The following is a 15,708-nucleotide window of genomic DNA, read 5'->3' as shown; positions in this document are numbered from 1 at the left end:
TAGCACGGGGGGAAGCCAACCGAACCATCTGAATTAGAATGAATAATCTGTGCATATGGTTAAAGATTTGAAGAGAGAACAATTTTTTGGGGGGGAGGAGTTAAAGGGGAGGGAGGAAGGGAAAAAAATTAGGATAAATGAGTAGGGACAAAAGTATATACTGTTATGCATAACAAATAGGAGGAGGATTTTGATGCATGGTATTGTTAGATTTTTGACTGAATGGTTTTTCTGTAAGTTATTTGACGTCCCTGGATGAAAGTGTGATTATAAAGAATATGGGGGGGGGGGTAAAAATAATAAAAAACCTCCGTCCCCCCCCCCAAAGCAGTGCCACCCACTTTGGGAGCCAGTGTCGTGTTAGTGGTTAAGAGTGGCGGATTCTGGTGAACTGGGTTAGACTTTAGTAAGTAGGCATAAGACTGTAGCCTTAATGACTAGTTTTTGCAGAACATAAAAATTAAAACTGATGCTGTAACTAAACACCTTGACTGACAGTATTGATAGCTAAGATGAGACATCGAATGATCGGTGAGACATCAACCATTGCTCAAAGGCCTTGAATCAGAACTATATATAATTTTGTCTGCTCTGGATCTCCTGACACCCAGCTGCCTGGATTTCTAGTATTGAGCGAGAGGGAGGGGTTCGCAGTTTCTTCTTGCTTCCCTTCCTACCCCACCCTGGCTCCAAGCCTCAGCACAGTGGCATGCTTTTTCCATGGCCCACACACTTTCGGGTGTGCCAAAAAGGACTGCCTGGCAACCTTCACACCCAACCTGCGTTGATACAGGCTTTGGCGCATTTGCCAGGAATCTCATGTGATGAAGTGACACACACATGCTCTTCTGCAAGTCCTGGAACCTCATGTGACACAACCAGACCAAATCCCCTCCAACTCCTGAGCTTGAATTTTGATGAAGCCTATTTTCACCTTTTTGATGCCTTTGTTATTCTGAAGCACCTTATTCCTTCCACCAACAGCTGTGTCTACAGCTGCAGCAGCTGGTTAGGAGTGGTGCAGCCAGTTAAATCCCCTTGGCATATTTTTTTTCCTATTACCCCAAATTCAACCCTCACAACCCCAGTTGTAAAAAGAAAGTCCAATGTGCCCAGAAAATGCATGTGAAATATAAGTATGCAAGATAACTGCAGCAAACAGTTAATATTTTATACATGGCATGTCAAGGTCAGTAAAAGGTAACAGTATCTCCGTACCAATAAAAGAAGATTGCTTTTATTTAAGGAAGAAGACGTTCATTGAGGTTTCTTTTACTTCCTTCCTTCAATCTTGCCCTTTGATCACCAAACACCTAATGACTTTACGGACTGGAAACCTGACTTTCTCTTCAAAACAAATAAGAGTTCAAGGTTCTCAACAGGCCTGCCCTTTAGGCTACAGATATACAAAGAAAACAGTGCACCATGTCTTATTTTTGTATATGATTTTAATTATTACTCTTGCCCAAACAGAGGCCAAAACAGAAAACAGTTAACTTTCCTCCCCAAATTATGTTTCTGGGTGGAGAAAAGACACTGGAATTTCAGTACTAGACAGAGAAAATATTTGAAACAATTTTATGTAGAGAGGAAAGCATTCAATAAGCTATCCCTCATCCTTCATCTGCTTCTTTTAGCCAACGATGACTCAGAATAGAAGATAGTGACCCTTCAGCCAACAAACACATCTTCCTCAGGAGTCTCATGTTCTCTACTTCTGCTGCTGCGGCCACTGGGGGGTTTGCTTCGTCTGCTGCTGGCAAGGGGGTGGGATGACCACAGGAGGGATGCATGGAGGTGGGACGGCCACGGGAGGTTGTTTGGGGCATTGAGCTGGGATGACCACGGGAGGAATGCATGGAGCTGGGATGACCACGGGAGGTTGTTGCTGGCAGCCTCTGTCCTCATGGCAGGAACTTCCACCCCTGTGGCAGGAGTCCTGTGGTTTGTTGTGGCAGGAGTCCTGTGGTTTGTTGTGGCATCCTCTATCGTTGCGGGAACACATCTTGATATCGGTCAAATCTGGAGTCCTGTGGGAAATGAAGAGACAACCTTTCAGAGAAGGTCCAGCAGGAGCATACCTTTCTTATTCCTTCACTCTAAGCAGCGTATTATATAGCAGCCTTTCTTATATGGCACCTATCATCTTCTGTCTGTGTTACAAAATGAAATCCATTCCTAAATGGAGCACAATATCGGTCAGATCTGGAGTCCTGTGGAGAAAAGGTCTAATGCAGATGTCTATTTTAAGTAGATTAGGGTGGCTTCTCAAACCTTCTAGACATTTTGGGCAATAATCACCTAAGGAGATGATTGTAATTAAGAAGCATAAAAATTGTTAAAATAAGTAAAGCTAAAGAAACAAAAACCAGGGCCTTATGATACTCAACAGAATTCCAAGAAATAGCATGGAGACCTTGGGAGGAAAAGAACAAGTGAACTAGAAAAAAAATATCTCACAAGAAGGTTCAACAAAAACACAGTTTGAAAAATATCCTCTAGCTGTTATAGACTCTCATCTTCCTGGACTAGTGGCTATGCTATCTGGAGCTGGTGGAATTAGTAGTCTGAAACATCTAGAAGATACCACCTTGGCTAACCTTGGCTTAGGTTCACAACGTTCACAGCTCCAAGGATGGATGAAGTGGTGCTTTCTGGAATGTTGGACTACAACTCCCATCAGTCCCAGCTGGCTCATCTAATGAACAGGAATGATGGGAGTTGTTGTCCATTGTCCTCTGGGGGACACCAAGATGGCTTCCCTTGACATAAATCACCCCATGTATCAATTTCAGAAGATCAGTTCCAACCCCTGCCCTCCAATTCTATCCACAGAACAGGTAGAACCCCCAAACTTACTGAAAATGTAAACTGGAGTCCTTATGATATGATCACTGGAGTCTTGTCTGGATCCTTGAGGTGAGATACTTTTTATACGGTCCCTCACCTGCCTTCCGGAAATGAAATTCCTCTCTTGGGCAAGAGTGAGCAAAGCTGGACTTTCATGCGATGATTTGTATGTGTTACTGGATTGGCCCCACCCCAGGGAAAAGGTATCACCGGAACATAATGAGATTACTTTTGCAATGCAGCGTGCAACTCATGACAAATCAGGGTCTGATTCTGCACTGTGTAATGTAATTGCCCTTAGAATTCCTATGTATCAGCAATCACACACATTGATCAATCTGGCGGGATAATGAAAGGTGTGGTCCAACAGAACAATCCTTTTCAGGGTCTTCTTACTGGATTCTTAAAAGTCATCATTTGGAGAAGAATGGAGAATAGTCCCAAAGTAGAATTTGCAAATGTCACCCACTTCTGCCAAAAGCTTGTTCTCACTCTCCCTCCCTCCCTCTCTCTTCCCCCATAGTCAATTGTAGGGAAATAAAGGAATAATCACCATACACTGAAAGCTCATCCAACATATTTTTAAAGCTTGGGTTGCCATATTTCAAGAAGTGAAAATCCAAACACAAACAAATTGTTGACCTTTTTTTAGGGGAGGGGAGCCAAATCCTGCTAATGGCAACCCTATGAAAGCACATGCCTTCCCCCAAGGATTCATAGCAACTGAATTTCCCCCCTCACTGAGCTACAATTCCCAACATCCTTAGCAAATGTGAATGTAGCTTTAGTGGGACGCAACCCTGTAAATTAAAGAACTCGTGCTTGAACATACAATTGTAGAGTTGGAATGGACCTGGGGAGTCATTTAGTCCAACCCTCTACAACGCAGGAATCTCACAGCCATCCCTGGATGGACTCGAACCACCAACCTTATCGTTAATAGCCAGACACACTGACCCATCAGTCTGAGAGCCTTTCTGTATAAAGGTCCAGGCTCCCTGAGAAGAGGGATTGATTGTTAAACCACTCTGTTAATAGTAGCTCTGTGAGGGGAATAGGAGTCTCTTAACAACTCTCAGCACCTTTAACAAACCACAGTTCCCAGAATTCTTTGGGGGAAAGCCATGGCTGTTTAAAATGGCAATATATTGCTCTAAATGTACAAGGGGCTGCCCCCCCGGCTCATATTGCTCATTAATTACTCTCAGTTATTTATTACATTTCTTAACTGCCCATCATCCCAATGGCATCATAGTGTGTTGCTACACAACATATTGTGTAAGTTAAAATACACCATTTCAGCATATACACCAGCGGTAGTCAACCTATTTATACCTACTGGCCACTAATGCATCTTTCTTGATAGTAAAATTTCCTTACTGCCCCCCAGTGCTCGGTGGAAGGAGGATTCAGCTTGTGCTGTAGAACCCCCTACTGCCCACCTACAGTCCTGAAATGCCCACTATTGGGTGGTAGGGACTAGGTTGACAACCCCTGATATAAACAATAAAGCAGAGATAAAAATGGTAAGTTAAATCCCTTTGTTGACTCTTACACACAGTCCCTCCGCACTACTGTACCTTCACAGCTGCCTAATTCTGACAGCAGGAGGGTCCATATTCCATGGTTTTACAATTTCCTGGACCATCAAAGACTCTAGCACCCACACTCTAGATTTAGGCCTGTGGGCCTGCTAGGGGTTGTAGCCAAATGGTTTAGTCACACATAGTTCTAAAATGGAAGGTGTGTGGAAACGTTGGATGGAATCACCTTCCCCATGATGTGTCTTAAAGGCATCCAGAAAGACATTGTTCAAAAGGGTTGTCCTACTGGACGCTGCCTTTCTTTCTCCCAAAAGTTGCCCAATGTTTGTTGATCTGCAGGTTTCCAACAAAGGCAATTAATTACGTTACACAGCACAGAATCAGCCCCAGAACATGGTCAGGTGTCTGCAGTATTACAAAAGTGATCCCATTATTTCCTGGTGACACTTTTCCAAGGGGTGGGGCCCATCCATCGAAGAGTTGCTCATGGCTTGAAGGATGATATTGCTCACACTTGCTCAAGAGAGGGATTTCATTCCCAGAAGTAAGGCAAGGGGACCGTATAAAAGGTCTCGCCCTCCAAGGATCCAGACATACACTTCTGATCTTCGCTACTGCAGCTTTTCCAGTTGGCATTTGAGGTAAGTCTGGAGATAACACCTGCTCTATTGATTGTATTTGTGGGAGGTTTGAACGTTGATTATTCAAGATGCATGGGGATAACCTAGTTTCCAAATTAGGTGTCTTTGGGTTGCATCTAAATGCATTCGACTTAGAATAGACACAATGAAATGAATGAACCTTTGTTAGCCATATCTATTGACTTCACTGGCTCTACTCTGAGGAGGATTTGCATTGGGCACAAATATTTGAAAACCAACAAACTGTAGGCATTGATGAACTAAGGAATCAAAATAATCTTTGACTAAGTTAGAGCTGAGTTATCACAAAGAGAATGCAACTAGCCAACAGTTTGAGTGACACACACAGGGACATATGAAGAGTCACAGCTCGGTGGTAGAACATCTGCTTTGCCTGAAGAAGGTCCCAGACTCCACTCCCAGCATCTCTTTTTTTAATAATAATTTTATTAATTTTAATACAAATCCAATAAAAGCCACATTGTCACAATACCAAATTACAATCCAATTAAAAACAGAGACAAATATTCAAAAACTGAATTAAACAATTTGAGCATCTCAAGGTGCAGCCCAAATGGCCTCCTGTCTGAAACTTGCCCTGAAAGAACTTCCTTAAAGATGTTCTTCCTTAAAGATGCTAAGGGAGCATTGTCGACTAAGACAGAAGGTTCTTTAGTCTGGATTACTTGGTTTGCAGGATGAGTAGAATGTTACAAACCTGTGGTATGTTGGGTGAGCCCCACAGCAGTTAAAATGTTGATTTCTTTACTTAACATTTGTATCCCACCACTTTTCCTCCAAGGAGCTCAAGGTGGTATACATATTTCTGCTCCCCGTCTTATCTTCACAACCACTCTGTAGGCTGAGAGTGTGGGACTGGCCGGAGGTCACTCAGTGGGCTCCATAGATGAGCAGGGATTCAAATCTGAGTCTCCCAGGTCCTAGTCCAACACTCTAACAACTATACCACACCGGCTTCATTTAGGAATGGAATTCATTTTCTAACACAGACAGAACATTATAGATGCCTCTTACAGGTAGGGAAGGCCACCATATTGTGAGCTGCTTTGAGTGGAAGACTAAGAAAGGTATGCTTCTGCTGGACCTTCTCTGAAAGGCTGTTTCTTCATTTCCCACAGGACTCCAGATTTGACCGATATCAAGATGTGCTCCCGCAACGATAGAGGATGCCACAACAAACCACAGGACTCCTGCCACAACAAACCACAGGACTCCTGCCACAGGGGTGGAGGGTCCTGCCATGAGGACAGAGGCTGCCAGCAACAACCTCCCGTGGTCATCCCAGCTCCATGCATTCCTCCCGTGGTCATCCCAGCTCAGTGCCCCAAACAACCTCCCGTGGTTGTCCCACCTCCATGCATCCCTCCTGTGGTCATCCCACCCCCTTGCCAGCAGCAGACGAAGCAAACCCCCCAGTGGCCGCAGCAGCAGAAGTAGAGAACATGAGACTCCTGAGGAAGATGTGTTTGTTGGCTGAAGGGTCACCATCTTCTATTCTGAGTCATCGTTGGCTAAAAGAAGCGGATGAAGGATGGGGGATAGCTTATTGAATGCTTTTCTCTCTACATAAAATTGTTCCAAATATTTTCTCTGTCTAGCATGAAATTCCAGTGTCTTTTCTCCACCCAGAAACATAATTTGGGGAGGAAAGTTAACTGTTTTCTGTTTTGGCCTCTGTTTGGGCAACAGTAATAATTAAAATCATATACAAAAATAAGACATGGTGCACTGTTTTCTTTGTATATCTGTAGCCTAAAGGGAAGGCCTGTTGAGAACTCTTATTTGTTTTGAAGAGAAAGTCAGGTTTCCAGTCCATGTGTTTAGTGGGTGAAGGACAATATTGGCTTCTTAGCTGTGATTGGCTAAAAGAAAGAAAAATATCGATATACATCTTCCTCAGACAAAAACCATCTTTTCTCAATGGCACAGAAATACTCTGGCCTTTTACTCCCCTTAGTATGTAATGCGTAAAATATTAACTTTTTGCTACAGTTTTACATGGGGTCACCCTCCAAGTGTCCCTATTTTCCAGCGACGTCCCTGATTTAGAGAAGCCATCCCAGTTTCTGATTTGATCCTGGAATGTCCACTTTTCCTTAGGATATCCCTATTTTCATTGGCGAAATGTTGGAGGGCACGGAGTTATTATCCCCTGAGCTATCTGAAGGCAATCCTGGATTTTTTTAATAATGATAACAACAGCAACAACAACAACAACAACAACAACAACAACAACAACAACAATGTTTTCTTATGTTCTTATATATTTTGAAAGCTGCCCCCCCCCCATTGTGGCTGGGGCAACCCAGTAAGATGTATGGGGTATAAATAGCAAAGTTAGCATTATGGAATGGCATGCCTCTATTTTCACCAGAGAAATGTTGGATGGTATGAAAATCCAGACACAAACAAATTGTAGACCTTTTTTATATATATAAAAAAATGCCAAAGTTGTTTAGCATTTCTTTTTTCTTTAGAAAAACACCAAAATGGTCGAGCTTTTTAAAGAAGATCCCCAAATTCACAACACCCTCAATTTTTTGGTTATGTTGCCAAAAATCCAGGATGAACTGCTGCTTTTGGGAAATTCCACCTGGGCATCATTTCCACCCCTGAAATCTCACTAATGTCCGGGGGGACTCAGACATATGGCAACCCTACCCTAATGTGTTTTCTGGGCACACTGGTGTCCCTTTTTACATTTGTGCTTAAATCCAGCATCTCCATTACCTCAACATTTCATTTTATTTGTGCATTTGTGGCTTAAACGGTTTTCCCACGTGTGGGTATATATAAAAAAGGAGAATTCCCAGGATGTCAAGATCCAGGTGTGGGGTTGCCATGTGTCCTCTTTTTCGAGGACGCTTCCTCTTTTTCAGGGGTGAAATTTGAGACAAATTGCATTTATTTGCTTTGAACGGCTGTCATATTATCCTCTTTTTTTGCACTTCAAAATATGGCAACCCTAGGTTTGGGGCATGTACTCTTTGGTGAGAGAAACTCAGGGGGAATTTAAAATCACAATAGGAAGCAAAGTAAAATGTTGTCATATTAGGCTGTTGCCATGAGAGCGGCAAATGTCTCAAACTTTAGCTCAAGTGACCCCCAGAATTGCAAACTTTCAGTTCATCAACAAGTGTAAAATTTGCTAGTTCCAGATTCTCAATAATAGCTAGGAACTGTGTCACACGACGGTTGCTGTCTTTCTTGGACTCAAGCTTTATTCTGAATATTTGCTGAAAACGCTTAATTGTAATAATGATAATAATAATAATAAAATAATAATAAAATAATAATAATAATAATAATAATAATAATAATAATAATAATTAATAAATAAATAAATAAATAAATTTATATCCCGCCCTCCCCAGCCGAAGCCGGGCTCAGGGCGGCTAACAACAATCAAACAATCAAATAATCCAACATTCTAAAAACATTTCATTATAAAAATTAATTAAAATCAAATTAATGGCAACCGTTAAGCAAAATTTTGTGTAAATCCAAATGCTTCCTGTAAACTGTCCGTCATCTGAGCAGCTGTCTCACAATTGTTTGTTTGAAGTAGCTGAGAGTCTGAAAGTCTATCCATAATAACAGCTGAGTCATCCTGCTGTTACCATTTGCATATTAATGCTGCATCATCACTAGGCTGTTCCTGTCTGGCGCAAGAAATGACTCCATTGGCTAAAGTTACTGTCTGTGAGTCTATGCAGTCTGGGGCTATGAGCAGCGATGGAATTTTGAATATCCATTGTAAAAATAATTATGAAATGCCAAAAAGAATCAAAGTTATAGCAGGAAAAATACTTCAGTAATCGCCAACAGAAGGGGAAAAAATTGCCTGGCTGCATGGGAAGGAGGAAGGATTCTTCCTATATCTCACAATAAGAAAAGTGCAAGAGAACAAAAGGGCTTTGTTTAGGAGAGACTAAAATTCAGGCTTTAAAAAAATCATTTTTAAAAGTCTTTGGGACATGAAGAAATTTTTTCTATCTACAACAGCAGCCGCTAGGTTATTGGTTGCTAAAAATTTCAAATCAGAAAAAGTACCATCAGTGGCAGATTGGCAAAGCGTGTTCTCCATCACGGAGAGCACGTGTTGCGGTTGGGGATTCCAAGACACCTTGCTGTTTCTGGGCAGATGGTTTGGCCAACTTGTAAGCAGGGGTGGGCTGTTACTGGGGAAATTTAGATGTTGCCATTTAGTGATTGACAGCCCTATTTGTTAAATACAAGGCACGCAGCAACGGACGTCCTCTTTCGCTGCGTGCTTCGGATCACCCTAATGTTAGGCTGTTTGCTTGACCTTGCTATTGCCTGTCATGGGGTCGTCTGCTTTGGGGCAGGGGCCCGGTAGGAATTTTGCCATTTGGCTGATTAGTGCGTGCCACTTGGTTTTCGCCTACCGCGTAGCAAATCGTCACAACTTGTAAGGTTTGCGGTTAGGCATTGGTCTGGAATTGGTTGCTGGGGGGTATGGATTCGGCTGTGCCTGCCCCCCAGAATGCTGCTGCTGGTGGAGGGGTATGGATTCAGCTGTGCCTGCCCCTCCAAAATGCTGCTTCTGCTGCTGAAGGGTTTTACCATTAAAGGAACCCAGGGGCTCCCCCATGCTTTTGTCCATAACCCCCTGGCAAGGCGCTAGGGCCACGCAAGCCCCTGGGAGCATGCTCGGGAGAGGTGAGGCATGGTTCCCAGTCCCGTCTCTCTCCCCAGGTGACTTACCCTTCCTGATGTCACGGGGGGTGCAAAAGTCAGAGCTGTCCCCGTGCGGGGGCAGTTAGTGCTACCAATGCCTAAGCAACCACTCACATTGCTGTATTTGAATAAACTTGTGGCCAAAATTATGCCAAAAAAATTAAACAAAAATTAAGTGTCAATTGTGTTTTCCTTTGGGGTGTATTGGGGACCTCGACACGCAACATAATTTTTTTTGAAATGATTGAATTAGCAAAAATGACGGCAACAATTAGAATGCAATCTAACCAAAATCTCAAACAGGAATGGAAGTGTGTAGATGAATATATGATTAAAAGATGGCTGAAAGAAGTGGGGTGACACAGTTATGCCAATGGCCTTTAGTGAATCAGCAATGTGGCAAGGTTGGGGGTATTTATTTGGCAGGGACCTTCTTTTGCTTCGCGTTGCTGAACACCCCCACCCACCCACCCGTTAATTAGGTCGTGTTTGGCCTTGCTTTGGACTTCAGTTGGTCGCCTGTTTTGGAATGGGGGCTGGGTAGGATTTTTTTCCAATGTGGGCAGTTGGTTTTTGCCTAGCTCTTAACAATTGTCACAACTTTGTAAGGTTTGGCGGTTAGGCATTGGTTTAGGGGAATGTGGGGAGGGGAGGTGTGGCCATCTCCTGCCCCTCCAATGAACAGGGTATTCCATTAAAGGAATCCAGGGGTCTGGATCTCGTCTGAAGACTGGAGAGGGGCTGGGGCCATGCCAGGACCTCCGGAAACCCCAGGAGTAAGCACCAGTCAATATACATTGATGGAGCTCCTCCTGTTGGTTGTTTACCCTTCCAGGCTTCCTGTAGGGTGGAGCAGGAGCCAGATATAGTTTGATACCAATGCCTACATCAATACCGATCACATTTGTGTATTTTAATAAAGTTGTGGCCAAAATTTGCCCATTAACATTTAAACTAAATTCTGTCTCCACTGCCATGGACATGCTATGTGATCTGATGGTGAATTTGGGGTGACCCAATGCAAAGATGCTGAGAATCCCTGTGGATCCATGCTTTGTAACCACATTTTTGCACCATTGCAGCCCCAGGCAACAGTGGGTGCGTGATTTTTTTGGGGGGGTGGCAGGCTGTAGCCATGGACATGCTATGTGATCTGATGGTGAATTAGGGGTGACCCAATGCAAAGATCCTGAGGATCCATGTGGATCTATGCTTTGTAACCACATTTTAAGTGGGGAGCGAAGGAAAAACAAAGAAGGGACATGAGAGGGGTGTGCAGAGAAGCAGCTGGCTAAGAATGCAGGAGAGGGATTTAACGGGAGGGAGGAAAGAAAGGCTAAAGTTTCCCCCCACCCAAGCCAGCCATCTCTCTCTCTCTCTCTCTCTCTCCCTCCCTCCCTCCCTCCCTCCCTCCCCCTCCCCCTTCTCTCTCTCCCTTCCCCCCTCTCTCTCCCTCTCCCCCAGCAGCACAGAGAGGAATTCCCCTCTGCTTGCCTGGAGGGGAGGGGCTTTCCCTGCTCTTTGTTCCGTTTCAGCAAACACAGCAACGAAACAGAGGAGGGTGGGCAGTAGGACCCTGAGGCAGAATGCAGGAAAGCAGCCACTTCCTCTTTTCAGGTTTCGCTTCTCCGTGCAGCGCCGCGATTTGATTTTTTGCCTGATTTTTGCCTGATTTTTCGGCTCCAGGGACCACACATTCGCTCTATAACACGCACAGACATTTCCCCTTCCTTTTTAGGAGAAAAAATCTGCGTGTTATAGAGGGAAAAATACGGTAAATTCAATTCAGTTCAATTCAATGCATTGATTGCTGTTTTAGAATAAAATCATTAATTTTCTTACTCATTTTCACTATTTTGTATTGCTTCTGAAACTCATTTTAAAAGAGCTACCTTGCCTTTGGCGAGACAACTTCTTAGCTGCTTTTAACCAAAAAGAAAGAAAGAAAATCTTATTGTGCATCTTCTTCCTCATACAAAAATCATCTTCGATGACTGGCAATGAAATACTGTTGCCTTGTAAAGCAATGTGTGAAATAATAACTGCTTGCTTCAATTCTATTATATACAGTACTTACATTTCATTTGTGCTATCTGGACACACTGGTTTCCTTTTTACACTTGTGGTTATTTTGTTTATTTATTGAATTTATATGCCAACCTATACCTGGGGGTCTCAGTGCTGTTCACAGAATAAAATCAAGATATAAAACCGTGAAATAGATAATAAAAATAAAAGCAATAGCCCCCCCCCCAAAGACACGTTTTAAAAGGGCATAGGCTGTTGGGTTAAACCCAGCACCTCCGGTTTCACCTCAACATTTTCTCTGCGTGAAAATGAACTGAGGTCTCCTCATACCATAATATCTCGTAAGGATGATGTCATGCCTCTACCTGTATTTCCTGTTATACCTGTGAAGGGAATGAATGATGATTCTCTTTGTTGTATTCCAATATCCTCCTTGCTGCTGCAAGGGACTTGGGGAGACATAAACAAAACAAAACAGAATTTGCATTGGCAGGAAATATGATTTTATCATTAGAGATTGCATGGGGCTGCTGCTGCTGCTGCTGCTGTATGTGGATTCCAATGCTAATGGACTTCATTGTCCACCTATTGCAGGGTGGAGAAGATGAGGCTCAGCGATAAAGAGATGGCTTCACAATGGCTTGATTAAACATGACTGAAGCAGTGTTTAAAAGAGGGTGGGTGTTGTTTCAGATGTTTAGATGTTTACAGACGCTCTGCATGTTTTAGATGATTTCCTGCCCTAGAATCTCCAGGTCTCAGTAATTTATAAATTATTGTGAAAAGAATTAAGAATAGATGTATTGGAAATTTGAGTTTGTAGCAATAATTATAGTAACAAAATGCGTAATTAGAAAGACTTTAGAAAACCATCAGTCGAGGCTGAAGGAAGTCTTAGGCTGCGATAGCCAAAAATTTTGAAATGATGTTTAAAAGGATGTTTTGCTGGAAAATATGTATAAAAACTAATAAATTATTATTATTATTATTATTATTATTATTATTATTATTATTATTATTATTTTAAAAAGGAATTTCCAGGTCTCCATAAATTTCTGTCTGAAATCCTGGGTAAGGGCTGCCGGTCAGTCTGTACAGTCCTGAACTAGATGGATCAATTGGTCTGAGTGTGGGGAGATATAGTATCTCTATAGTATTGTATCTGTATTACTATATCTTTAAATTATTATGTATCTTTAAAGTACATGACTTTCCCTAAAGAAGAATGGAGACTGTAGTTTGTTAAGGGTCCCTGGAATTGTACCTCTGTGAGGCAGAAACTAGGTAGAAGGCAGTTTCCTATTTTCCTTCATTACTTTCCCCATGCAAACTACTCGCACACAGTTCATGCACTGACTTGTGAACTGGCATGGAATGCAAGGCGTTTTCCCAGGGCAAAATTAACCCACAAGCGTATCACACTCTGAATGCCCTCAGTTGAGATTCAGGTTCTCTGTGAGATGATCCCCAGTGAAGAAGCTTCTGTTAATGCAAAAACAATTACACTGCATTCTTAGAATTCCACTGCATTTACCACATATACACCAGCAAGAGGACATTTAAGGAGATATTAATGGGGCTGTGTTCTTTTTGTAGTTTTAGGACCAGCAGCTGCATTGGCTTCCAGCTTGTTTCCAGGTCCAACTCAAGGAGTTCACATTCCTGTTTAAAGCCACAAATGACTTAGGCCCCAGAAAGACCACCCCCTTCCCTAGAAACACTCTAAGGGGTTCAGATCAGCAGAGGAGGGCCTGTTGTGGGTAGCTCTACCACCCTCAGAAGTTGGGGATATGTGACCCAGGGAAGGGCATTCTCTGTGGCAGCCTTTAAGTTGTGGAATTCCTTTCCCACAGAGGTGCCTCTGGTGCCTTCATTGTATAGTTTTCATTATACAGTGGTATCTCGGGTTACATACGCTTCAGGTTACAGACTCCGCCAACCCAGAAATAGTGCTTCAGGTTAAGAACTTTGGTTCAGGATGAGAATAGAAATCATGCTCCTGCAGCACGGCAGCAGCAGGAGGCCCCATTAGCTAAAGTGGTGCTTCAGGTTAAGAACAGTTTCAGGTTAAGAACGGACCTCCGGAACGAATTAAGTACTTAACCTGAGGTACCACTGTATGCTGAAGAAACGCTTCTTGACTATGGCCATTCTCACTTGATATGTAGTGTCACAAAGCATCCCAATCTGCAAGTGCTGAGAGAATCCCTTGGTTCTAGCTGCTTACCCAGGTTCAGTTTCCTTGGAATGAACTTCAGTGGCGACTGGGGTGTTTACACATGTACATAACTGGATCATAGGATGGAGGAGCTCACAGCATTAACACCCCACAAAAGCTTGCTTCACATTACAGTGGTACCTCGGGTTACATACGCTTCAGGTTACAGACTTCGCTAACCCAGAAATATTACCTCGGGTTAAGAACTTTGCTTCAGGATGAGAACAGAAATCGTTCTCTGGCGGCGCAGCTGCAGCAGGAGGACACATTAGCTAAAGTGGTGCTTCAGGTTAAGAACAGTTTCAGGTTAAGAACGGATCTCTGGAACGAATTAAGTACTTAACCTGAGGTACCACTGTAGTTGTAGCTTTGGATCAAGCATGTCTCTGTGCCTTCAGCTTCCAATCTGCTTTCAGTTCAGCTAAACACACTCTCTCTGACCATTGTTCTTCTATGGATGCTTGTTTTAGACTAATGTTATTTTCACTTTTTGACAGTCTTAAATTACTATTATTTGGGGGGGGGGGTTCTTATTGATGATTTTATCGCTTTTTTCTGTAAAATGCTTTGTTTATTTGTTTTTTTACCATCAAGTGTTGTATGACAATTTTGAAATTAATTAATTAATCAATTAATGAGGACCTGGCCAATGCCACACCATGGACTTAAACTATTATGATACCACTTTAAAAGTTGAAACTCTCCCCCTGCCACCACCACTGCCACCGACAGGGAATCCTGGCTAGTTTCTTTTCCTCCACTGACTAATATGCTTAAATTCTGCGGGCTGCTGCATCTGATCTGAGGTTGCAGTCAGATGGAATGGGGGGGGGGGAGGCATGAATGGGAGAGACTGAGAGCTCTTGAATGACTGACGGCCTGTCCCGACTCCCCGATTGCTGTGCTGTTGCCAGGAAGAACGAGTCCCAATCCTGGAGTAGGAGGAGAGAACAGCCCACCTCACAAACGTGGACAGAACACCCATGAACTCCTGGCAAGGAGCCACAGAGATAGGCACTGTGATCCATTCAGAGTGATGAGAGTTATCAGAAGAATATCCTCTTCCCCTTCCAGTGTTACAGTTCCTAGGTTTCCCTGAGAAGATGGATCCATTGTTCAACTAATTCTGAAAATTGTTGCTGTTTAAGAGGAATCGGGATCTCAGCTCCCTTAAGAAACTACATCTCCCAATTTACTTTGAGGGAAGCCATGGCATCATAGTGCTTTAAATGCACTAGGGCCTCCACTCCCTGCACTTGTGCTGCTCACCAACCCCACCTACCCATCACCCCAAAGGCATTGTGGGGTCTCGCTTCAGAAACAAAAAGCTGAAATACACATTTTGATATATGCGCAACGAAGCAGAAATAAAAACAATGGCTAAAAACCCTTCATTGACTCTTACACCCAGAATGCACTGCTGTATTCTCACAGCAACTGAACTCTCCTGTAAGTGTTAGTGTTCTTTAGTGTCAGATGTGTCCCTATTCCGGGAATTGTGAGGCTCCTGCACCATCATGGACTCCAGCAGCATATCCTCCAACATTTCTCTGATGAAAATAGGGACATCCTATTCCATCCTCTCCAACATTTCTCTGATGAACATAGGGACATCCTACCATACTCGACAACATTTCTCCAATGAAAATAGGGATGTCCCAAGGAAAAGTGGGACATTCCGGGATCAAATCAGAAACCGGGACGG

The 15,708-nt window shown here is 43.1% G+C and overlaps 2 long non-coding RNA genes across 3 annotated transcripts in view; one reads left to right on the top strand and one right to left on the bottom strand.

Moving 5' to 3' along the window:
- Positions 1-3,167, bottom strand: part of LOC309330115 — a 110,512-nt gene extending 107,345 nt beyond the window's left edge. Inside the window, exons 1-2 of one of the 2 annotated variants that reach the window (XR_014151279.1) lie at positions 2,860-3,011; positions 1,081-2,030 (exon numbers count right to left, since the gene is read on the bottom strand). This is a non-coding gene — a long non-coding RNA (uncharacterized lncRNA). Of the gene's footprint in view, positions 1-1,080; positions 2,031-2,859 lie in introns of those variants that run through there. The other variant, XR_014151278.1, reaches the window with a different exon arrangement.
- A 998-nt stretch (positions 3,168-4,165) lies between these two features.
- On the top strand, positions 4,166-6,773 carry LOC309330113. The gene is made up of 2 exons (XR_014151275.1): positions 4,166-5,035; positions 6,175-6,773. It is a non-coding gene; the product is annotated as an uncharacterized lncRNA (long non-coding RNA).
- The last annotated feature ends 8,935 nt before the right edge of the window (positions 6,774-15,708 follow it).

Source organism: Podarcis erhardii (genome assembly GCF_964252035.2).
Source record: "Podarcis erhardii genome assembly, chromosome: 15".
NCBI lineage: Eukaryota > Metazoa > Chordata > Lepidosauria > Squamata > Lacertidae > Podarcis > Podarcis erhardii.
Note: the sequence above shows the minus strand (reverse complement) of the source record. Positions and strands in the feature narration are given on the sequence as shown.